A 26,184-nucleotide genomic window follows, 5' to 3' on the forward strand; every position below is an offset into this window, starting at 1 on the left:
TATGGCCCGGCACAAGCAATCCAGGAGGTTCCTCGATTGTGTGGAAGGCAACTTCCTTCTGCAAGTAATAGAGGAGCCGACAAGGAGAGGTGCCATGCTTGACCTCATGCTCACCAACAGGGAAGGGCTGGTTGGAAATGTGACACTCCAGGGCAGCCTTGGTTGCAGTGACCACGAGATGGTTGAATTCGAGATCCTCAGGACAGTGAGAAGAGCATGCAGCAAGCCCACTGCCCTGGACTTCAAGAGAGCAGACTTTGGCCTCTTCAGGAGCCTGCTTAGTGAGGTTTCATGGGATACAGCCCTAGAGGGCAGGGGGGCCCAAGACTCTTGGTTGTTATTCAAGGATCACCTGCTCCAAGCTCAGGAGTGTTGTGTCCTGACTAGAGGGAAGTGCGGCAGGGGGGCCCAAGACTCTTGGTTGTTATTCAAGGATCACCTGCTCCAAGCTCAGGAGTGTTGTGTCCTGACTAGAGGGAAGTGCAGCAGGAGGGCCAGGAGACCTCCTTGGATGGATAAGGAGCTGCTCAGGAAAATTCAAAGGAAAAAAGACGCTTATAGAAGGTGGAAGCAGGGACAGGTGGCCTGGGAAGAATACAGGAATGATGTCCGGGAAGCTAGGGACCAGGTGAGGAAGGCTAAGGCCCAGTTAGAACTGAACTTGGCTAGGGATGTTAAGAATAATAGGAAGGGATTCTGTAGGTACGTAGCGAGTAAAAGACAGATTAGGGACAACGTAGGCCCCCTTCGGAACATATCGAGAGAACTGGGCTACCCGGGATTTGGAGCAGGCTGAGGTTCTTAATGACTTCTTGGCCTTGGTCTTCACTGGCAAAGGCTCTGGCCGCACCACCCAAGTCTTGGAAGGCGAACACAGGGACTGTGAGAATGAAGACCCTAGGCCCACTGTAGGAGAGGATCTGGTTCGAGACCATCTTAAAAACCTGAACGTACACAAGTCCATGGGACCTGACAACATCCATCCACGGGTCCTGAAGGAGCTGGCAAATGAAGTTGCTAAGCCACTGGCCATCATATTTGAAAAATCATGGCAGTCAGGTGAAGTTCCCAACGACTGGAAGAAGGGAAATATAACCCCCATTTTCAAAAAGGGGAAAATGGATGACCCGGGGAATTACAGAACAGTCAGTCTCACTTCTGTGCCTGGCAAGCTCTTGGTGCAGATTCTCCTGGAAGGCATGCTAAGGCACATGAAAAACAAGGAGGTGCTTGGTGACAGCCAGCATGGCTTCACTAAGGGAAAATCCTGCCTGACCAATTTGGTGGCCTTCTATGATGGGGCTACGGAACTGATGGACAGGGGCAGAGCAGTTGACGTCATCTACCTGGACTTGTGCAAAGCCTTCGACACTGTCCCACATGACATCCTTGTCTCTAAATTGGAGAGACATGAATTTGATGGGTGGACCACTCGGTGGATAAAGAACTGGCTGGATGGCCGCACGCAAAGAGTTGTGGTCAATGGCTCGATGTCCAGATGGAGACCAGTAATGAGGGGTGTCCCTCAGGGATCGGTGTTGGGACCGGTCTTGTTCAGCATCTTTGTCGGTGACATGGACAGTGGGATTGAACACACCCTCAGCAAGTTTGCCGATGACACCAAGCTGTGTGGTTCAGTTGATACGCCGGAGGGAATGGATGCCATCCAGAGGGACCTCGACACGCTTGTGAGGTGGGCTGATGCCAACCTTATGAAGTTTAACCATGCCAAGTGCAAGGTCCTACAGCTGGGTCGGAGCAATCCCAGGCACAGTTACAGGTTGGGCAGAGAAGAGATTCAGAGCAGCCCTGCAGAGAAGGACTTGGGGGTGTTGGTCGATGAAAAAATGAACATGAACCAGCAGTGTGCGCTCGCAGCCCAGAAAGCCAACTGTATCCTGGGCTGCATCAAGAGGAGCGTGACCAGCAGGTCGAAGGAGGTGATCCTGCCCCTCTACTCTGCTCTCGGGAGACCTCACTTGGAGTACGGTGTGCAGTTCTGGTGTTCTCAACATGAAAAGGACATAGAAGTGTTGGAACAAGTCCAGAGGAAGGCCACAAGCATGATCAGGGGACTGGAGCACTTCCTGTATGAAGATAGGCTAAGAAAGTTGGGTCTGTTCAGCCTGGAGAAGAGAAGGCTGTGTGGAGACCTCATAGCAGCCTTCCAGTATCTGAAAGCAGGCTATAGGGATGCTGGGGATGGACTATTCATCAGGGACTGTAGTGACAGGACAAGGGGTAATGGGTTCAAACTTAAACAGGGGAAGTGTAGACTGGATATAAGGAAGAAATTCTTTACTGTTTGTGCGGTGAGGCACTGACATGGGTTGCCCAGGGAGGTTGTGAATGCTCCATCGTTGGCGGTGTTCAAGGCCAGGTTGGATGAGGCCTTGGGTGACATGGTTTAGTGTGAGGTGTCCCTGCCCATGGCAGGGGGGTTGGAACTAGATGATCTTAAGGTCCTTTCCAACCCTAACTATGCTATGATTCTATGATTTCTAGAAGTATTATAAACAATAGCTTATGTCATTGTTTGATAGCTTAGAAAATGTTAGAAATGGAAATCAGTTTTTCACTGATCATTTAAAATAATATTGTTTAAAGCACCGATTTTACTTCTCGTCACATAAGGGAAACACACATTGGCAGTACTCTTAGGACTGGATTGTAGTAAAACCATAATTTTCCAAGCAACAGATTATTTCCTGTGGCACCTACTCCTGGTTTTAAACGTCAATCAAAAAAACACTGACGGACTGAAATGCAGGTCTCCAGCTGAAGGAAAAAAAAACTAAGATCCCATTTATTAAAATGGAAAACTAGCAACTTTAAACTATTTAACAGAATACATAGCTACTTATCAATATGATAAGGCTCCTGAAGATCCCTTTACCATTACCTCTACTTACTAATGGTTTCTCCAATTGCTTGGATATTGATGAGTTTAAAAAATATATACATGTTAAAAAAAAAAAAAAAAATCCAACCGTACTCCATCAGACTTGCAAGTATTACCTACACAAACAGATCTGGAAAACTTAAAAGGACAGTAATAAGCGCAGTGCAAAACGCTTGTACCTGTATGACACATTTAATGCTAATAATGAACACTGGAAATGTTCCTTAAGTCAACGGTCCAATGAAACTGGTCTTAGCACCACTCATCCCATATATGAGACGTTCACTATATATAGTCCCAAATCACAAAATCACAGAATGGCTGAAGCTGGAAAGGACCTGGTCTAACTCCCCCTTATCAAGCAAGGCCACCTACAGGCAGTTGCCCAGGATAATGTCCAGACAGCTTTTCAGTATGTCCTAGGACAGAGACTCCATAATCTCCCTAAATACCCTTTGTGTATTTATATACACTGATCAGGAGCCCCCAAGTCTTCTCCAGGACGAAACATCCCAAATCACAGCCCTTCCTCAAAGGGTGTGCTCCACTGCTTCAATCATCTTCAGCGTCCTTTGTTGAACTTTCTCCAGTATGTCCATGTCTCTCTCATACTGAGGAGCACAGCACTGGGCACATGACTTCAGATGTGGCCTCACCAGCACTGAATAAAGGGGCAAGATCACCTCTCTCAACCTGCTGGCAATTCTTCGTCTAATGCAGCCCAGGGTACCATTTACTACCTTTACCCTCTGGGCACATTGCTGCCTCATGGTGTCTTGGTGTCTACCAGGACCCTCAGGTCCTTTTCTAACAACAGAATGTCTTGCATCTTCCTGTCAAAACTGAAAAGTACTAACAAAACCACCTTCAACTGACAACACCACTCAGTCCTTTACCTCGGAGTAGCTTACAAGCATTCCCAAAACAAACAAACAAAACCAACAAAAAAAATAAAATTACTTGCAGCTGAGAGGACTGAAAAAGGACCCAAAAATGTGAATCAGAAAAGCCAACTTCAATAAAATAAAGTAGAATAAAGCTATGAGAAAGTACTCATACTTTCTGTTATCCTCATTCTTTCTGTTATCATCTACACACTTTCTGGAGTGGATTTTCAGACCTTCTAAAACAGTAAGGGTCACAGTAGTATTTAATTTCTCTGAGCCTATTGCACATACTGACAAGTACAGACAAACCAGTGGCTTCGCTAGTATATGCTTTGACATTAACAGAATTTCAGCTTCAGCAGTCTCCTCCTCAGGGTCTACAAGGCCTTGTCAGCAAGGAAAAGCATTAGTTCTTCCTACAAATTAACAGCTTCCCTAGAGATATTTCAACATCTACTTTGTTATGGAGTTCCAAGTTGCCAGCCCTACAGCACACCTACATAGAACTGAACTGGAAAGCAAACTGTCATTCTTCTTAAACCACAGAACATCCTGAGATGGAAGAGACCCACAAGGATCACTGAGTCTAACTCCTGACTCTACAGGGCAACCTAAAAGTTACACAATGTACACGAAAGCACTGTCAACACTTCCTGCACTGGAACTGTTCAGTCAGTTCCCAGAGCTATGGTATCATTGGTATTACCAAGACATGGTGGAATGAGTCCCATGACTCAAGTGCTGGGATGGAGCTACAGGCTGTTTAGGAGGGATAGACAGGGCAGGTGTAGTGGAGGTATCCCACTCTGCATAAGGGAGAGGTTTGACTACAGCCCGTACAATTAACGATGATGTAGTTAAGAGCCGCTGGGTGAGGATTAGGGGGATGAAAAACAAAGGAGATTGCACAGTGAGTGTCTACCACCGATACCCCACTCAGAATGTAAGCACTGAGGAGTTATTCTGTAGGCAATTAAAAGAAATCCATGAATGAGTAGTCCTTGTACTTATGAGTGATTTCAACATCCCAAGTATCAAATAGGAATACCATAGTGCTGTGATGAGCAAGTCTGGGAAATGCTTGAAGTTTGTGAAAGATAGCTTCTTGCCACAAGTAGCCAGCAAGTCAGCTAGGAAAAATGTTGCTAGACTTGTTATCTACAAATACAGGACTCATGGGTGATGTGACTGTAGGCAGCTCTGTTGGCCACAGTGATCACAAAACATTTGAGTTTAAAATTTTCAGTGTAATGAGAAAAAAGGACAGCAGAGTTTCTAGCCTGGACTTCACGAGAGCAAACTTTATTCAGGGAACTATTTAGCAGAGTACCCTAGGAACCTGCTTTTGAGGGTTTAAGAGTCCACAAGTGCTGGTCAGTGTTAAAGAACCACCTTCTAGAAACACAGGAGCAGGCAATTCCAGTGTGTCTTACATCAAGCAAGCAGGGCAGAAGACCAGCCTGGCTGAACAGGAAACTCCTCATGAAGTTCAAGAGGGGAAAAAAAAAAAAATATCTCTAGAACAAAGTTATGCTTTGAAGGAAGACTACAAAGCCATGGATTGTTTACCAGTTGACACAAAAAGCCAAAGTTCAATTAGAGTTGAAACTGGCCAGTGCTGTGTGAGATAACGAGAAGGGCTTTTTCCAGGTATGTTAATAGCAAGAGGAGGTCTCAAAAAAAAAAAAAAAAAAAAAGAAAAAACAAAAAAACAAAAACAAAAACAACACACACCCAACATTGGACATACTTGTTGAAGATGGTCACCTGATTTACGGGGATGAAGAAAAAGCAGACACATTCAGTGTTTTCATTTTTCTTTTTGTCTCAGTCTTTAATAAGACTGATAGACTTTGAGCTGCCTGGTCCCCCAAGTCAGAGGACTAAGAGTGTAAGAAGAGTAACTTTCCATTTGTGGATACTCAAATTGGAAGAGACCAGCTGCAGCAGCTGAATGTTCACAAGTCCATGGGACCCGATGGGATTCACCCCCAAGTTCTGAAGGAGCTAGTGGATATTATGGTAGGACCCTTCTCAATCAGCTACCAAAGGTCTTGGGAGTCTGAGGAGGTACCGGCTGACTGGAAGCTAGCCAATGCTATTCCAATCTACAAAAAGGGCATGACGGAATACCGAGGAAACTACAGGCCTTTTAGTTCAGAAAAATTATGGCTAAGATCATATTGGGTACTACTGAAAGGCATTTAAAGAATAATGCGGGTTCACAAAAGGAGAGTCCCACTTAAATACTTTGATAACTTTCTATGACAAGGTCATCCACATAGTGGATGCAGGGAAAGTGGTGAATGTAGTTCTGGATTTCAGTAAGGCTTTTATTACTGTCCCTCACAGCATCCTTCCAGACAAGCTGTTCAGCTGTGGGTTAAGAAGCTTCAGAGAGCACTGGGTGAAAAACTGGCTTAAGGGTGAGGCAAAAAGGTTTGTAGTGAACGAGCCTACATCTGGTTGACAACCAATCACCAGCAGTGTTCCTCAGGTCTCAATTCTAGGGCCAGTTCTGTTCAATATATTTATCAATAATCTGGATGCCAGAGTTAAATGTACCATTAGCAAGTTTGCTGACTGGAAAGTGGAGAGGGAAGGGCGATCTCTTCTCCCTGGTATCCAGTCATAACACATGTGGGAATCATAGAATGGTCAGGGTTGGAAAGGACCTCACGATCATCAGGGAAGAGTATTTTCATCTTCATTTTAATATTCAGCTGAACAGCCTTTGTATCCACCAGAATAAAGTAATACACTAGACACACACACTCAGCCTCTCTGAGTTGCCTTGGATAATCCTAACAACTGGTATAAATTATTATCAGACTGGCATCAAGAGCAATATAATGTAATATACCAAGTCACATCTCTAAAATATGGGCAGATTTTTGTATAACTACACTGCAAACAGAAAATCTTACCATAGTTACATGTAGGCACTTCCATTTTAAATTCTAACTCTATAGGTAACACAACAATATGGAGAAGTATGGGCTTCAGAACAGACATGCAGCCTGAGCACATAACAAAAGTGACCAGATAGCTTATAAAAATCCACTCACAAGAATTCATGCCTGTCACCACCATCTTACTGGTCATAATAGCCTTGACTAGCATAAGCACATCCATACTGCAGTCACTGCAAAATTAACAAACCAACAAATTCTGAAGGAACATAAACCAACATTACAGATGTCAATGAAGAGTGATGCTGCTTCTATTAGGCTCTACCCCTTGTTTCTGTGGGGATATGAAGAGACCATGACTAAGCAATACTAATATGGGAAAACAAATTAATACTGCCCCACAAAATAATCTCCCAATGGTTCTGGGAAGTCAGCAGAAAATGACAATTCAAAGAAGAGGAGAAATTTACTCAGCATTACAGGTTAACATGGCAGGAAAGGTCATTGCACATTTTTCCACACTAAGACATTTGATGTGATCTACCTCTCCTCAGTAACTGTATCTCAAAAAATATCTCAAAGAGGTATAAGTACAAGTCACTGCATGTTCTCACCCTCTTTTCTCTGAATATTTGCTTTTTTTAAAATGTGCCATACAAGCCTCTTTCCAGCCGTCAATCTCGGCAGTGTTAAAACATTAAAAAACATCTGTCCTAATTCCAATCATAGACTGCACTAATCTTACAAATTTCTACCTGACAGCACTCACCCAAGCATTGTCACTTATTTTTCAAAATAGCCTTTCAGTCTCTACAGTGCTAGAGAATTCAACCTGATCCCTAGTAAGGCTCTCAGGTGATAAATAATTCTCACTTCTTAAGAGCTCTCTGCTCTGCTAATTGTTTTCCAATATAATCTGATTCCAAAATTTAACTACACAAAAACGACAAGTTGAGAACATGAAAATGAACAACAGTACGTTCTATCAGAGCCCAAACCCTGACTTTTTAAGGGTCAGTGTTGGATGACATCAATACATTGCATATTAAGTTTAACTCAATGCTACAAAGAAATCAGTGGGCTACAAGAAAAACATTTACGTATCATAGTAAAAGTGTGTGAAATATTAGTTATTTTCATTGTAGACTGAGTTCATGAGAAATGCAGAAACTCTGATTAGGGTCAGCACCATTTCTGGTGAAATGCTAAAGACTAAATTATGTAACTTAAAATCATTAACAGCTAATTCTTGAGAACAACTAAGTGACTACAAAAACTGCACAGAAATCATCCAACTCCCCAAAGAAAGAAGTCAATTTTCAAAATTATTCCCTTCTCCTGAGTTTTGAGGGACTACTGAAGGTAGATACTAGACACAGAGGAAAGACAAACAAGTGAAAAGCATCTCCAGCATCCTTTACCCACATAATGTACATTTGCATGACATGGTCAATGCACAGGCCTTCCTGCCTGAAGAGTATTAACAATCCTTAGTCATTCTTTAAGTCTTCCATATAAACCGATCACTTTTGCTGTCCTCCTTTGTAACTTCTCCAATTATACTGTACAACTTCGGAGACAGAGTGAAAAGATGAAAAAATCCACAAAGCATTCCCTCAAAATAAGAATTTCCCATGGAAATAAATAGTAGCATGATGAGGTGCTCTGTTTTATTCTTTATTCTGTTCCTATATCTTCTACAGCAACTGTTGAAACCACCAGCTTTTAAGCTGGGGGGTGTCAATTAACATCTGAAAAATCTTCTTACTTCTCCTCCTTAAACAGGAAGGGATTGAAACAGGAAAATAAGCCTGAAGTGAATGTCTCAACTAATACAGATTTATTTAATCTAATTTTAGTTTCTTATGGCCTTTCAAGATTTGAAACTCAAGCAACCAGCATAATAGGTTTACTCAAAACAGACAAGAACACCAATCAACTCCAAAAGCAAGCTGTCCCTGGGAAAGGGCAAAAAATTCCAAGAGAGGCTGTAATAGCAGTGTAACTTGCTCATAGGAAGTATTTAAAGATGCAGTTAGTTTATTCACTGAAGTGCTAGCTGTATGATCTTTTTTATTAAAACACCTATTACTTAGCAATGGATTTTTTCCTTGTTTCTATAACAATCTATTCCTTATTTTGAATCATGTATTAGCCTATGCCAATTGAATCTTGTAAGAACTATTTCTTAACAGACTAGCCTACTGAACTTCTCAAAGTGTGCTCTCACAACTCCTTGCTTAGTTGTATGACAGAGGGTTAAAAGCACAGGCTGAAATTTATTCATATTCTGTTCAAGGTTCTGTTGGCCTCTGCTGGAAGCCTCTCTTCCTTCACTTCTTTTTATGCTAAAAATAAACAGTATTTTTCGTTTTACTTGCACAAGAGCAGTACTATTCCAACAGCTTTCCCCTCAATCAATTTATTGGAATTTTTTTCCTGATCAAAAAATGGAACACAAAGAAACACAACAATCTGTTTTGTAAAACAGATAAAGCTAGGAGGTCTCCACATAGTACCAGAACCACTTACCATAAAATAGTAAAATTTAGCAGTTTTCAAATATACAAAAAATTGTAATTAATACAAAAATAGTATGCAAGACAGTATATATTATATTCTTAATGCATTCCAACTTTTACTTTTTATTCCATTCCTAATGGGACATTTTCATAAAGCAACTAATAATTTTATCGGGTTCTTATTAACAAACAATTTACTCCCCATCTTAAAAAGCAGCTCTACCTACTCCCTCCAATACACATTATGTCTCCTATATTAACACAAAAATGTACTTATGACCAAATATTAAAATAGCCCATTATGTCTCTGAAGTTTCCACTTCCCTTACTCATATATTTCATCATTTACAGATTTTGCCAGTTCATTAGTAGCAGACTTTTTGTCATCTTACAAAGTAAGACTCCAACTAGTCTTCTTCGTCGCAGCTATTCCCTTAAAAATGCAGCTTTACTCACCATCCCGTGACAACATCGCTTTGTCAGCAACCTCTCACAAGACATTCAGTCAAGGATTTTATTTTAAAATAACATACAAATATCAGTCTTCTACCAGATTTTCAATAATAATTGAGTTTTTTCCTGTCCTTGTAATTCAAGATATATGATATAATAGGCATCACAGAAACATGGTGGGATGGCTCCTAAGACTGGAATGTTGGAATGGAAGGTCACAGGCTCTTTAGAAAAGACAGGCCCGACAGGCGGGGAGGGGGAGTTGCTATTTATATTACAGAGAGGCTGGAGAGTATGGAACTCTGTGCGGGGAAGGGTGAGCAGTTGACAGAGAGTTTGTGAGTCAGGGTTAAAGGGAGAGCAGCAATGGGAGATATTACTGTGGGGATCTGTTACAGACCACCTGATCCAGAGGAACCTGTGGATAAAGTGCTCTACAGACAGATAGGAACGGCCTCAACGCTCACAGGCCCTTGTTCTCATGGGGGACTTCAACCACCCTGTTACCTGCCAGAGCAACGGTATGGCCCGGCACAAGCAATCCAGGAGGTTCCTTGACTGCGTGGAAGACAACTTCCTTCTGCAAGTAATAGAGGAGCCGACAAGGAGAGGTGCCGTGCTTGACCTTGTGCTCACCAACAGGGAAGGGCTGGTTGGAAATGTGACACTCCAGGGCAGCCTTGGTTGCAGCGATCACAAAATGGTCGAATTTGAGATCCTCAGGACAGTGAGAAGAGCATGCAGCAAGCTCACTGCCCTGGACTTCAAGAGAGCAGACTTTGGCCTCTTCAGGAGCCTGCTTAGTGAGGTTCCATGGGATATAGCCCTAGAGGGCAGGGGGGCCCAAGACTCTTGGTTGTTATTCAAGGATCACCTGCTCCAAGCTCAGGAGTGTTGTGTCCTGACTAGAGGGAAGTGCAGCAGGAGGGCCAGGAGACCTCCTTGGATGGATAAGGAGCTGCTCAGGAAAATTCAAAGGAAAAAAGACGCTTATAGAAGGTGGAAGCAGGGACAGGCGGCCTGGGAAGAATACAGGGATGTTGTCTGGGAAGCTAGGGACCAGTGTAGGAAGGCTAACGCCCAGCTAGAACTCAACTTGGCTAGGGATGTTAAGGATAACAGGAAGGGATACTATAGGTACGAAGCGAACAAAAAAACAGACTAGGGACAACATAGGCCCCTTTACGGAACATATCAGGAAAATTGGGCTACCCGGGATTTGGAGAAGGCTGAGGTTCTTAATGACTTCTTGGCCTCGGTCTTCACTGGCAAAGGCTCTGACCACACCACCCAAGTCTTGGAAGGCAGGTGCAGGGATTGTGAGAATGAAGACCTTAGGCCCACTGTAGGAGAAGATCTGGTTCAAGACCATCTTAAAAACCTGAACGTACACAAGTCCATGGGACCTGATGAAATGCATCCACGGGTCCTGAAGGAGCTGGCAAATGAAGTTGCTAAGCCACTGGCCATCATATTTGAAAAATCATGGCAGTCAGGTGAAGTTCCCAACGACTGGAAGAAGGGAAATATAACCCCCATTTTCAAAAAGGAGAAAATGGATGACCTGGGGAATTACAGAACAGTCAGTCTCACCTCTGTGCCTGGCAAAAACTTGGAGCAGATTCTCCTGGAAAGCATGCTGAGGCACATGAAAAACAAGGAGGTGGTTGGTGACAGCCAGCAAGCCTTCACTAAGCGGAAATCCTGCCTGACCAATTTGGTGGCCTTCTATGATGGGGCTACGGAACTGATGGACAGGGGCAGAGCAGTGGATGTCATCTAGCTGGACTTGTGCAAAGCCTTCGACACTGTCCCACATGACATCCTTGTCTCTAAATTGGAGAGACATCAATTTGATGAGTGGACCACTCGGTGGATAAAGAACTGGCTGGATGGCCGCACGCAAAGAGTTGTGGTCAATGGCTCAATGTCCAGATGGAGACCAGTAATGAGGGGTGTCCCTCAGGGATCAGTGTTGGGACCAGTCTTGTTCAACATCTTTGTCAGTGACATGGGCAGTGGGATTGAGTGGACCCTCAGCAAGTTTGCCGATGACACCAAGCTGTGTGGTTTGGTTGATATGCTGGAGGGAAGAAATGCCATCCAGAGGGACCTCAACACGCTTGTGAGGTGGGCTGATGCCAACCTTATGAAGTTTAACCATGCCAAGTGCAAGGTCTTACACTTGGGTCGGAGCAATCCCAGGCAGAGCTACAGGATGGGCAGAGAAGAGATTCAGAGCAGCCCTGCAGAGAAGGACTTGGGGGTGTTGGTCGATGAGAAAATGAACATGAGCCGTGTGTGCTTGCAGGCCAGAAAGCCAACCGCATTTGGGGCTGCATCAAAAGGAGCATGACCAGCGGATCGAAGGAGGTGATCCTGCTCCTCTACTCTGCTCTCGTGAGACCCCACTTGGGAGTATTGTGTGCAGTTCTGGTGTCCTCAACATGAAAAGGACATAGAAGTGTTGGAACAAGTCCAGAGGAGGGCCACAAGCATGATCAGGGGACTGGAGCACCTCCCGTATGAAGATAGGCTGAGAAAGTTGGGGCTGTTCAGCCTGGAGAAGAGAAAGCTGCGTGGAGACCTCATAGCAGCCTTCCAGTATCTGAAAGCGGGCTATAGGGATGCTGGGGATGGACTATTTATCAGGGACTGTAGTGACAGGAAAAGGGGTAATGGGTTCAAACTTAAACAGGGGAAGTTTAGACTGGATATAAAGAAGAAGTTCTTTAATGTAAAGGTGGTGAGGCACTGGAATGGGTTGCCCAGGGAAGTTGTGAATGCTCCATCCCTGGCGGAGCTCAAGGCCAGGTTGGATGAGGCCTTGGGTGGCATTGTTTAGTGTGAGGTGTCCCTGCCCACAGCAGGGGGGTTGGAACTAGATGATCTTAAGGTCCTTTTCAACCCTAACTATTCTATGATATGCAACCAGGCATTATTGAGGAATATGAATTTGCTTCCAGAGGCCAAACTACACTTTTTCCATTTAAACCCCAAATCTTTCCAGCTGCCTTAGTAAGACAGTAGTATTTTCTTAGAAAGGTAACACTGTAAGAAGGCAGCTGGAAGTGGAAAAAAAAAAAAAGGTGTGGCAAGAATGAAGGAATAAAAGGAACTGAAATTTAAGAAAGAGCAGCTTCCACACTTCTAGCCTGAAGGAGAGAGAAAAGAGAAGCTGCACAATCCTCTTGCTTTTCGTCTTCTATTTCGCTTTTCTTTTATATTGCTTTTTGACAGTTATGTTCCCACATAGATACTTTTAATGTCACTGTGTATACTAGAAAATGCAAGAGAGCAAGTTCCAACATACCAGTCAGTAAAAACAGGTCAGTCTTTAAGATGAATGTTCAGCAGTGCTATCTTATGCTTACAAACAGCAATAAAAAAACTTACTGAATTTCTGAGGAACTAGCACTGTGTTTCAAAACTGGACATGTGTTCTTTTTTTTTTTCATTTCTGATGACCAAATAGATTGTGCAATTTTACAGATTATGATCTTTATCTTTCCTGTTTACCTTTTCCCTATTCCAAAACTACAACTCCTTGGATTTGACTTATACTGAGAAATCACTTGCTACCTTGAAATGTTCACACAATCCAAAGATCTCCCCTATTTTTCACCCACCCATGTGAGGAACAAATAAAAGGTTTCATTTCTTTCTTTTTCAGGACTCTTACTGATCTCCTGCTCCACTCAAATGCTTATAGCAAAAAATCTTGGTTAGAAACCCCCGAAATAAGAAATATATGCAGAGTACCTCTGTGTATTTTTGTCTGTACTCACAGCAGACAAGAGCTCTCTTCTGCCCACTTCAGGCTGCAAGGTGAAGATACTTAAAAGTGTGAAACAATTATTTTGCTGTTTATTTTTAAAATGTGACATCCTCTTCTAGTCTTTTTTTAAATTGTTTTCTTCCACACCCACTTGATTTTCAGCAAGATAACTCTAAAATCCTAGTATTAAAAAGCAGATGGGAGTAATTCTGTGCCATTAGAACTACTTGAGAAGGTCAGTTACCAACATGCATTTGCATTCTCAGTGCCATTTACACATCAGACAAATCAAGAGAATGTCCGACTGTATTTTCAGTAACAGGTATTTATGTTTGAAAGAATTATTCTGAAGTGATTTGTGCCACTTAAGTATTCCTTGCATTAGACTTCTGAGGCTGAATTTCACAACAGAAAAAAGTATTTGCCTTACTAGTTATGTCCCTCCAAGTTAACATCCTTAACAGTAAGAATGTTAAGAAGCTTTTAAACTGGTTACATTTAAGTACCTTGAGACCCTACAGTCACTTAAAGCAGAACATAAGCTCCTCTAACATGTTGCAGCAATTAAAAAAATGGTGATTAATTAAAGAAGTTTCAAAAGCCCAAGAATGTAATCTGCTTTGTTAAACACATGCTTTCTCCAATTTTTATTAAAGGCTTTATTTTAGTTGGAAGCTATTATAAAGTAGTACAACCAGCTAAGTAAATTTCAATTTATTCTTCAAAGTGAGTAGAAATTGTAAATTAAATCCAAATCCATATTCTCTTTAAATAGGATTTTGAAAGTGGGTTTTTTTTTGACAACACTGAATTATCAAACTGCACAGAAGATCATAAATGTATGCAATCTCAACACTGACTAAGGGGAGAGGGAATTAAAAAAAAAAATATATGATGTTTGCCATCTATCTGCTGTTACAGAATCACATCAGTATACACTCATGCAAACCTGCAATGATTAATTGCTTCATACTACATACCACATGTAGTAGTTACTAAGACCTGCACATAACACAGGCATAAACATTTCCCTGACACACTTTCCTTGAAATGCTAAGAAATAAAAGAAAGAAAAAAAAAATCTGAAACACATAGTGCTCTTCCAGGTAAACAATTCTGACATACTATAACCACTTTGACTGCTGATGGCTTCCCTGGAATCTAATGTTCCTCTGTAAAGCAACACTATCAACACTGCATTCGCAAAACTGAGCTAAACTTAAGTATGCTTCTGGTTAAAATATTAGGTCCTCAAACACACCAAAAACATATGCCAAGAAGCAATAATTACAACTTTTCACTTAAGAAAGCAATTAAAAAAAAAAACCTTCCTTTCTGAAGGTACTGTAGCAATATTTAGCAAAACCCATGCCACATCACTGTTCCACAAGCCTTAGGAATGCCTCTTCTGGACACTCCAACTCCTGCTGATGAGGAGGATATTTCTCTCTACAGCCATATCATTTTCCTACAAGACCTCCGATACTTCCAATGGCCCATACCTAAGCCTATTTTATGTCATTATAAGAGGATTTCAGCAGACAATGATATATCTGAGCTAACAGCTACAGAGAAAGTGCCCTATTGATTCAATGAAAACAAACTCCAAATAAGGACCTGAATGTAGCCAACTCCTATTGTCTGCACTTATACACAGACAAATGCAACACAGAATCACAGGATCATAGAACAGTTTGCATATCCCTGTATATTGCTTAACTCAGAATTCAAAGGAACAGTTCTGGTTTACAAGTTTCATAAAAACAGCAAGAATGACAGGATTTTGGTTAATCTAATGCCACCACAGAAACTGGGGAACCCTTCCCCAATTTACATACTTTCATAGTGGAAGGCACACTAAAGCAGCTTTTCTACTGACTGTCCCATGCAACTGATGCAGAGCTAGAAAGCCTTTTGTTTTGTTTTAATTAAGATGAATGTTACAGTGTGCAGAAACAGGTAAGAGCAGTACTAACCTAGCTTACAAGACATGATACTTTCATCAGAAGCTTCACTCCTCTTCAGCCTTCATGAAAAAAGTCTTAAAGTTAAAAGTAACTTCCAGGAATCACTTAAGCATAGCTTGAAGCAAGCACTTTTGTTTTGTTTATCACTTCATCCATTCCTTCTCCACACCTTCTCACTTCATTATCTGCCTTTCACCCAACTAAATTCTAAGAACACCTGGGTTTTCAGGGGCATGGTTTATTTAAGCTAACAATGAGTGTTTGAGTGCATTAATAGCAGCCATTTCCAATAAACATGGCTTAGGTCATTACTATTTTTTTTTTAATTATAGCATCTCAGTTTTCAAATTTAGTGTTTTAATGGCATAGGAATACTGAAGCATAAAGAAACTGAGTGCAATACCAACTTCCTGTTATAGATACTTACCCCAGACTCTTCTTTGTATCCAAACACAAGAAGAAATCTCTTTCTCCACACACATTCATATTTTTAAGGACAAAAAAAGAAAGTGGGTAGAAATTCCAACTTACCAAAATTTCAAAATTTATATGGAAAGATAAGAAGGAAAAGTAATAGGACTAGCACACTCCTCCTTCCAAAGGTTCCACAGGTTCAGGCAAAAGGGTTGGCTCTGAGCTTCGTCAGTATTGCCATGATTTAAGAAGCATTTGTAGACAGCTGATTATTTAAACTTTATTGCCAACCCTTTAACAAAACACACAGGCTGTTACAATGTTTTGTTAATTGATGTTTAGCAACAAATGTAAATTACTTTTCCAATAAAAAAAAAAAAAATCTATATCCTTTTGGTAACAAGGTGTCCCACGCTAAGAGATTAAATCAGTTCCAAATACGTAAAATTGCCTTCATGTTTTCAAGAATAATTATGTATTTAAAGGAATTATTCTACAATACAATTTGGAAAAGACTACTGGTAGTATTAAGTTACTCAAGCTACAAGCATGTATAGGATCAGACCTTTAAAAAATAGCTCAAAAATACCAAAAAGGTGACAAAAGGATTCTAAACCCAGTTTCAGAAGCAACGTCAGCTTAAACTATTTCTAGTTGGCCCATTTGAAAGCATGTGTCAAAAGTCCAGATAAACTATGCTTTTACAATGTTTTTTTTTTTCTCAAATAGATAAAAAATCCTTCTATTTTTTTCTACGTAGTTTCTTTAACATTTATTAGTATTAAAATCAATAAAAATAATTTAGTTTATACCTTGACCAACACAGACTCAGATAAAGCAGCATACAAAACTAAAAAAAAAAGTCACTCAAGTTAGTGAAGCCTTACCACAGCCCAACAATAATCTATTTGTTTCTGTATCACAAGGATTAAATGAGAATACAAATTTTAAGGGGAGATTCTTATTACTACTAAAGCCATATTGCGTTTCATGTGTATGACCATATACATAACCCAGCCATCAGCAGTCAGTGACAGTATCACCTAGTAAGCCAGTGCTATTAAACTTGCATAACCTGGGGTTTTTTAATTCAAAATATTCCAATGACTTTCTATATGACACGGGTGCCATGTGAAAACAGCACTGAACTATGAAAATCTCTTTTTACAGCTTCATTCAAACATTGAAGAGCTCCCATTAAAATGATTAGATAGTGTTAAGTCCTTTTCTCTCTTTGATGTACAGTTTAAACATTTATTGCTCTGAAAGTAGAGCTAGATCATCCTAAACTGGGATGAGAACTGGTACTGTTCCAAAAACAAGACAACTACAAATAAAACCAAGTAAATAAACACACAGAGTTGTAACATTTTGCCACAACATAAACAAAGATAAGTGACATAAATGGGTCTTCTGAGGTCTTGAATTCACACAGTGTGCTCAGCAAAGCATACATTAGGAGAACCCAGAGAAACCAGCAGACATATACAACTTGAGCAGTAGCCATAACGACTTTCCACCCTGCTATCCCCTCTTCTCTTGAGGGGAGGCACACTACATATACTGTGAGGGGTGACAGCAGCTCATTGTGAAGGGGGAACAGCTCTCACCTTCTCCCTCCCCAGCTTCACTAAAGGAAGGTGAACTGAACCGTAACAATATCCTTCTCCTCTAATTTCACCCCGGAAACAAGCAAGGGCCAGCAGCGGAACTGCCTGACTCCCACCCCTAACGCCACTCGCAATCCTCTCCGCGTTGACACAGTTCAGGACTCAGCCCTCAGCCACCCTCACTGGAAAGGCACCAGACAGGAATAAACAAGGTTATTCGCCGACACCGGACACCAGCCACACTCCCCTCTGCTCCCCTCCAACCCCAGACCTCCATACGCTCCTCACAGCGCCGACCCTCCCTCCCCAGCCAGGTGTTGGCCAGGCCCTCTGCCCCGTCCGGACAGGAGCAAGAATATGATACGGCAGGGAAGCGCAGCAATCCTCCAGCTGCCAAACGGGGGCATCGAAAGGAGAGAAGCAACAGCCGCCGCCCCCCCCATCCAGCAGGGCCCGGGGAGGGCGACGAGATGAAGTACCGGAAAGCACAGACTGAGACCTTACCACAGCTCCCTTCGCCATTTTAGCCCCACACCCATTGCCCCCCCCCGTCCCTCGGTGACACGGACAGCCCGCACACTGGCCGGAGATCACCCGCCGACCCCACTCCCCCGCGGACGAACGGCGGCGAAGGAGAGCGAGAATAAGCGGCAGCCGCTTTTCTCCCCAGGCCAGCCGTGTTCTGCCGGGCCAGACTGCAAAGCGAAGTGGCTGCGGCACAGCCTGTTTTGTTTCCTTACCGTGGCTCGCAGCCTCACAGCTGCTACCGCCGCCTCCTTCTCCTTCCTCCCACCTTTTTCTTCTTTTTCTCCTCCTCCTCGCCGCCGCGGCGGCTCCTCACCCCTCCGCTCCGCGCTCCGCCGCCGCCACCGCCGCGCAGAATGATGCCATCTCACAGCGGCATCAGCAACTCCCGCACAAGAGCCCCCCTCCCGCCGCCGCACACCCCCAACGGCCAAGCCAGCCTCGTGCGCTCGCCCCGGCCACGGGGAGCAGGAACTCGTGGAGAAGCCGCAGCTGGAGCCGCCGCCGCCGCCGCCGCCGCCGCCGCCACCCGGGCGGGAGGGCCCAGTCGGAACGAAGCAGTGCGCAGCGGCGATGGGAGGGGAGAGACGAGCTCGAGCCGAGGCTCTTCAAAGGGGACAGGGCTGATTCCTAGCGCCTGCCCCGGACTGAACCAACTTGGGGGCTGCGGCGGGGAGAAACGCCGAGGAGGCTAAGTCAACCTCTCCGGAGGCAGGGGAGGAGCGGCTGAGGCACCGTCCGTAGGGGAGAGCATGCTCGGGCAGGATAAGGAAGCTCTCTGTGAGTCACGGCCCGCCCCCGAGACAGCTCCTTTACTGCGGCGCTGAGAGCCAGTACGCCCCGGTGGCGAGCAAGAGATGAAGACGGGGGTCCGTTCTCCACCCCTCTCCCTGTACTGCGCGGGCAGGGCGGGTCCCGCGGCTCCGACAGTCGCCCCTCTCTGGAGCGGTGGGGTTCTGTCCGTCCCCTTCCTCTGTTGGTGGAGCTCTGTTGCCTCTCTGAGTAACTTACACCTTCCCGTAGTTGGGAGGGCGGATGGAGGCGGGGGGAAGGCAGTCTCTCGCAGCGCGGCCTGGCTGGCTCACGGGCGCGCGGTGCAGCCTGTCTGCCTGATGGCGGTGCCTCTGGCGGTCCCCCCGGCAGCACACCTTGACCACCGGCACGGGCGAGGGGCCGGCGGTCGTTAGGCAACGTTAAAACAGGCTCAGGCGTTCCGTACGGATTTACGAACCTAAAAGTGCTTTTATGCACAAACGTGAGGCTTGTACCTTACGTTGAAGACGAATGATGCGTTAGTTTCGTACTGTATAATGTAGTGCTATGGAGGCAGCGGCAGCCGTGAGCTTTTGGGCGTAAACAAGGCCCTTAAGTGGTTGTCTCAAAGTCCAGCGCCGCTGTTCGTTGAAAAGAACAAAAGCTTACAGTGTGAGACCCTGAAGCAACTTCCAGCAAAGCCTGGCATTTTGTTGTTCTTAAAAAACGACATGAAGGCTGGCAATCTGATGTGGGCATATAAATTCCTTCAGGAAACAAAGGGGAAGCTCTTAAAAGTACTACTTTCCAACCAGCTACTTTCCAATTAATTCATTCTTCATAGAAAATCTGTGAGAAAACCACAAAGTTTTGAAAAAAAAGAAACATTATGTACAGTTAAACTTTAAAAATTATCTTGGAGTATTCCAAAACAAAACAATACTAGTCTTCTCTTAGCTGGTCATACTAGTGCAAGTGCCTGAAAACTGCTGGTTTGAGTATTTGCATGCAGCAGTTAGAACTCGTGAACTGTACACTTGCAGAACCCGCTGTGGGCAGTTAAGACTAGCTGCTTACAGCTGGCAACCTAATTGATCCATCTGATCTGCAGAATTCGAGAAACACTGTTTTCTGTATATCAGCTAAAGCTTACATCTAAAGAAAACTACAGTCCTGTTTTTGTTCTGAGATCGTCCCTTACTCAGAGGGACTACTTTTACAACCCTTTGGTAGCACTCCCAGAGTCTGCTTAGTAAGCTGCATCTCTCCTTCCTGCTCGTTTGTTTTGCTGATGTAAAGCAATCTAATTGAAACCTAGAGAAAAAAGTACCTGTACCTTTAGGTAGGAACACTTTTATATGGGGAAAAAATTATATTTAGGAACTTTCCACTGAATGCAGCATTATATTCCCAGCAGCAAAGGGTGGGTGAAAGCATAAATGGCAATAGTTCTATCTCTGCTCTTTATATAAACTATTAATTTCTCAACTCCCATGCTTTGCTTGTAACTAATATCAGTAATCTGATATGTCATTAAAAGTATAAACATTATTTCTTAACAGATTATATGTGTAAAATTGTTAAGTGCTTCTTTGTTGCCTTGTGAAGTATGAGAATTGTGTAGTGACTTGAAACAGTGCTCTATATACAAGTTACGGGCTTCTCTGGCTTGCCTCCTCCCTGTTTCAAAACAAGCTTTGTCATACATTTGTCTCACCCCAGGGAACACTGACATTCCAAGTATTATTCCCTCTTACAGACATTTGATACACTTAGGAATGCAGAATGTCACAAGTTTGTAAATGTCACCAGGGGTTTTTTTTGTTTGTTTGTTTGTTTTAATGTATTATAAAACATCAAGATTTTTCCAACTAATTTTAGGGCAGTAGGTAATAAATGAAAATGTAAAAGTTAAAAGCCATACACTGAAACTTGATGAAAACATTTAAATTATACTTGTATTGTACATGTGCAAACATGTTTTTCTTCATTTTTCAGATAACCACCTTCATTTTTTTCTACTGTGCTGTGGCCAGTAAAGATTACAAATTCTGTCATACAGTGCTGAAAGCTGGGAGGAATTCATGTGAGTTTGGTTGCCTCATAAATCTTCAGATTTAGAAAAAAATAATCTAATTCAGCTTTTTTATCTCCATAGCTTCTCTCAGTCCTGCCACATATTTTTGTGTCCTCAGTGATATACACAATTCTTTGAAAATCTAATATCATGAAGTGTGTAACTATATTGGTACAGCAGTAAAAGTCAGATCAGGCCAGGAAGAGATGTTAGCTTTCTTTCTAAGGCAAAGACAGAAAGTTGACCTACACAGTTCATGAGACCTTCTGGAGGGGAGTAGCAAGTGACAGAAAAGTAATAGTTTCCAAATGGTAGCTCTGGGAATATTGAGAGCCACCAAGAATGCAAACAGCTGGGAGTTCAATTTATGCCATTCAATTTCCAGTCATTAATATACTTTACTGCACATGAGTAGGACATACAAGGATAAATATGCTTGTTATTATGGTGTTTATAGGGAAATATTATATTTAAAAGCCCAAGGTGATTTTTTTTTTTCCTTGAAGATGCATACAAAAAAGTTCTAAGTCTCTGGGGTTTTGCAGGGAACTTTGAATATTTGTGATGTGGCTGTTTTACTACTTTCTTATTCTCAACTCATGGAAGGGAAGTTCAGGTTGGATATAAGGAAGAAGTTCTTTACTGTGAGGCACTGGAACAAGTTGTCCGAAGAAGTGGTAAGTGCTTCATCCCTGGCAGGTTCAAGGCCAGGCTGGACAGAGCCTTGGGCGACATGGTCTAGAGTGAGCCGTCCCTGCCCATGGCAGAGGGGTTGGAACTAGATGATCTTAAGGTCATTTCCAACCTAAACTATTCTATGATTCTATGATTGCTTCAGAGCTTTGCTCTTTATAGGGTTGAAGTACATTATTAACTTCAAGTCAGGTCTCATAAGCCACTAAACTGATCAAAACATAAATCAACCAAAGCTGGAACTTTACGAAAGAGTCTGCATGAAGATTTATTTTAAATAAATATAAAAATAGCTTCTATAGTCATTTATGAGCCTTCTGAAAATTTTTAACGATGTCTCCTTGGGTGTATTTATGATATTTTTTTCTTTGCAAAGTAAGGAGAGTTTTGGAAATTCTGGTTCAGAATGGATATCTATAACATAGCTTGCAGAATAAACTGGGTTTATCCTTAGATAGTAATAGATCTTTTCTGGCATGGTTGAGCCATGTATATTTGATAAGAATGGATTCCAGGATGGGCTTTTGCAAAATCTAGGCTATAGAAAACTACAGCATCCACTGGCTGGAAGTGTATCTTTCCTTTTCAGTGTATGTGTTTGCTGTTGTTACTGCACATAGAGAATTGGCAGTGAGCACTGTTAGCTTTTAATTGGAAGGTCTAGGTGAGTGGCAGTAGTTTTGCTCAAACTATGCTTCTGGAGAACTCTTCTAGAACTTAGTAGGAAGTTAACCAGTAAAATTGTAAATTAATGTCTCTACTAGCATTCAAAATTCAGTGCCATCTATTTGTAGTTCTGCTATTATTTTCTCAAACATCTTCCAAAAGCCTTATGTGAAACTATAAACCCCTCATGTTGCAAAGTAGTTAAAAAAAACTATAGAAAAATAAAGTGTAATCAACTTCCTTAACAGTAACACTGTAGTAAAAGATGAGGCTGAAGCCAAATCTTTCTACTTTTAATAGACTGAAATACAAGCTGATTTTGCCTGAACAAAGGCATGCAGAACTAGTCTGTGTACAGTATGGTTTCTGTTGTTTGAAATGAGCAGAGTGTTATAATACAAGACCTAAATGCAAGTGGTTAGGCTCATTAGTTATGCAGCCCTAATCTTCCAACCGTGAAAAATCCAAAAAGCGATATCTAATAAAAGTAGAAGTTTCCCTGATAGTTATTTTTTACAAGAGTATTTATTATAACAAAACTCATGCAAAGTAAGAAAACTTCTGGATAAGATTCCTTAGACCATATTCAAAAAAGCATTTAGGCACCTGAAATATTGTTTAGGTATAAGTTGAATTCTACCTTGAAAAGCACAAGCCACAAAACCCTGTAGGTGTAGTCACACACATCTGCTAGTGAATGGATTTGGTGTCCATAAGCATGTGCAGAGGGCACCTGATGTCTTCATTGCAGCATAAGAATTGCAGCTGGACTTAACACTTTTTTCGTTTGGGGTCCAGGCAGTGGGTAGTGTATCATCTGAAATCCATGGAGGGGTGGATCAGAGAGGCATGATTAAGTGTATATCTAGTACTCAGAAGATCTCAAATCAGCACAAAGTACAGAAGTAGCGGAAATGACAGAAGCAGAGGGAAACGTGGTAGCCTATTATTAGAGAAACTTGTGACTGAGAAGACCTGTGTAATGTGCTCTCCTAAGCTCAAACCAATCTCTCCTTTCATGACAGACTATGACCAATGAGTACTCTCTGATTTGGGATCAGGATTATTCCCCTGTGCCAGCTCTGCTGTTTCACAAAGGCACACTGAAGTAGTGCAGGAGAGTATTGTCAAACAACTCAGCAATTAGGAAACATTGCTAGAACAGCTGGAAAGTTTTAGTTGCTGGTCTTTCTTCCCAACAGTGTTCAGACATTTTAACCAATGGCTTTTCAATGCAAAATATCAGCTCCTGTTCCAGGACAACAGACAATAAACACTCCCTATAACAACTGGATGTCTGCACTGTTGGCGTTTGGTCAGAGTCCTCATATTTCTCTGTCTGATTCAATGATTATTATGTTCTGAAAGCAGACTGAGTATAGCTATTTATATGTTTTATTTCTGTACATATCATACAATCACTGAATAGTTAGGGTTGGAAAGGACCTTAAGATCATCTAGTTCCAACCCCCCTGCTGTGGGCAGGGACACCTCACACTAAACAATGCCACCCAAGGCCTCATCCAACCTGGCCTTGAGCTCCGCCAGGGATGGAGCATTCACAACTTCCCTGGGCAACCCATTCCAGTGCCTCACCACCTTTACATTAAAGAACTTCTTCCTTATATCCAGTCTAAACTTCCCCTGTTTAAGTTTGAACCCATTACCCCTTGTCCTGTCACTACAGTCCCGTCACTACAGTCCCTGATGAATAGTCCATCCCCAGCATCCCTATAGCCCGCTTTCAGATATTGGAAGGCTGCTATGAGGTCTCCACGCAGCTTTCTCTTCTCCAGGCTGAACAGCCCCAACTTTCTCAGCCTATTTTCATACAGGAGGTGCTCCAGTCCCCTGATCATGCTTGTGGCCCTCCTCTGGACTTGTTCCAACAGTTCCATGTCCTTTTTATGTTGAGGACATCAGAACTGTGCACTATACTCCAAGTGAGGTCTCACGAGAGCAGAGTAGAGAAACCTCCTTCAACCTGCTGGTCATGCTCCTTTTGATGCAGCCCCGAATGCGGTTGGCTTTCTGGGCTGCGAGCGCACACTGCTGACTCATGTTCATTTTCTCATCGACCAACACCCCCAGCTGCTCTGAATCTGTTCTCCGCCCATCCTGTAGCTCTGCCTGGGATTGCTCCGACCCAGCTGTAGGACCTTGCACTTGGCATGGTTAAACTTCATAAGGTTGGCATCAGCCCACCTCACAAGTGTGTCAAGGTCCCTCTGGATGGCATCCCTTCCCTCCAGCTTATCAACTGAACCACACAGCTTGGTGTCATCGGCAAACTTGCTGAGGGCGCACTCAATCCCACTGTCCATGTCGCCAACAAAGATGTTGAACAAGACTGGTCCCAACACCAATCCCTGAGGGACACCACTCTGTTACTGGTATGCAGCTGGACATCGAGCCATTGACCACAACTCTTTGCGTGCGGCCATCCAGCCAGTTCTTTATCCACCGAGTGGTCCATTTATCAAACTGATGTCTCTCCAATATAGAGACAAGGATGTCATATGAGACAGTGTCAAACACTTTGCACAAATCCAGGTAGATGACGTCAGCTGCTGTGCCCCTGTCCATCAATTCCGTAGCCGCATCATAGAAGGCCACCAAATTGGTCAGGCAGAATTTCCCCTTCATGAAGCCATGCTGGCTGTCACCAAGCACCTCCTTGTTTTTCATGTGCCTTAGCATGCCTTCCAGGAGAATCTGCTCCAAGTTTTTGCCAGGCACAGAGGTGAGACTGACTGTTCTGTAATTCCCCGGGTCATCCATTTTCTCCTTTTTAAAATAGGGGTTATATTTCCCTTTTTCCAGTCATCGGGAACTTCACCTGACTGCCATGATTTTTCAAATATGATGGCCAGTGGCTTAGCAACTTCATTTGCCAGCTCCTTCAGGACCCACAGATGGATTTCATCAGGTCCCATGGACTTGTGCACATTCAGGTTCTTAAGATGGTCTTGAACCAGATCCTCTCCTACAGTGGGCCTAAGGTCTTCATTCTCGCAATCCCTGCACCTGCCTTCCAAGACTTGGGTGGTGTGGTCAGAGCCTTTGCCAGTGAAGACCGAGGCAAAGAAGTCATTAAGAACCTCAGCCTTCTCCAAATCCCGGGTACATACAAACATATGTATGTTTGTGTTTGTAAAACTATACTTTAAATATATATTGTCATTGCATAGTTATTTATATGGTAGGTATGGGCTAGGGCTTTGTCCTTAGGGTGATATATGTTTTTTTGCCATTATACTTAACATAGAATCTTAATTTAGTCATTTTTTTAGTGTGTATAATTTAAAGTCTCTAGTTTTACAGTGGTTAAGGAACTTGATTACTGCACCTTCCAGTTGTTTACTGTATTGTATTTCCTCCCATCTCTCAGAGGTATGCATATGTTGCTTCTCATTTAAGGTATGAGATATGGATTCTACTATTATGTATGCAATATTTGACACAATCAGGTTCTAGTCTGTAATACGAATTTTTTGCCTATGTAGCAGTGTATATAATACATAACAGAAATTATCTTCGGCACACTTAATTTAAGGTGATGCCTCACAAGAATTTGCTGTCTGATTGCACTAAAATGATGGAGTTTTAAGCAGCATTGTGGAGAAATTAAAAAATGTCAGATTTCAAAGAACTGACTCCAGTTAGTAGAAATAAGTAAAAATGCTTGCCTCTTGTCTTAGACAATATTAGTTTCTTTATCTATAGATTTGGAATTATAAGAAGAATCTTTTTCCTACACCTTTTGCTAGACCAAAAAGCGTTGATTCAAAAATTGTAACTTTAAAGTATGAGTCAATGATTGAGAGTGTTTAAAAAACATCGATTTTTCTGTGTACAAGTGTCTTCCAAAATGGCTCTGTGTTTTGAGAATAGAGTTATTGCAATACCTTGGTATTTTTTCTTTTCAGATCTGTTACTCGTCATTAAAGCGTTGGTGAATCAGCAATGAGATTATTACTTTTTCATGTAAGCCTAGAGGTTTGTGTGTCAAATCCTGAAAGTCT

The 26,184-nt window shown here is 42.6% G+C and overlaps 1 protein-coding gene across 1 annotated transcript in view; it reads right to left on the reverse strand.

The window, feature by feature from the left end:
- Positions 1-18,515, reverse strand: part of WWP1 (WW domain containing E3 ubiquitin protein ligase 1) — a 72,071-nt gene extending 53,556 nt beyond the window's left edge. The window contains exon 1 of the mRNA XM_080639718.1: positions 18,186-18,515. The gene's annotated coding sequence lies outside the window, so the exon portion shown is untranslated. The remainder of the gene's footprint in view (positions 1-18,185) is intronic.
- Positions 18,516-26,184: the final 7,669 nt, after the last annotated feature.

The sequence above is a fragment of the Psittacula echo genome, assembly GCF_963264785.1.
Source record: "Psittacula echo genome assembly, contig: SUPER_2_unloc_1, whole genome shotgun sequence".
Taxonomy (NCBI): domain Eukaryota; kingdom Metazoa; phylum Chordata; class Aves; order Psittaciformes; family Psittacidae; genus Psittacula; species Psittacula echo.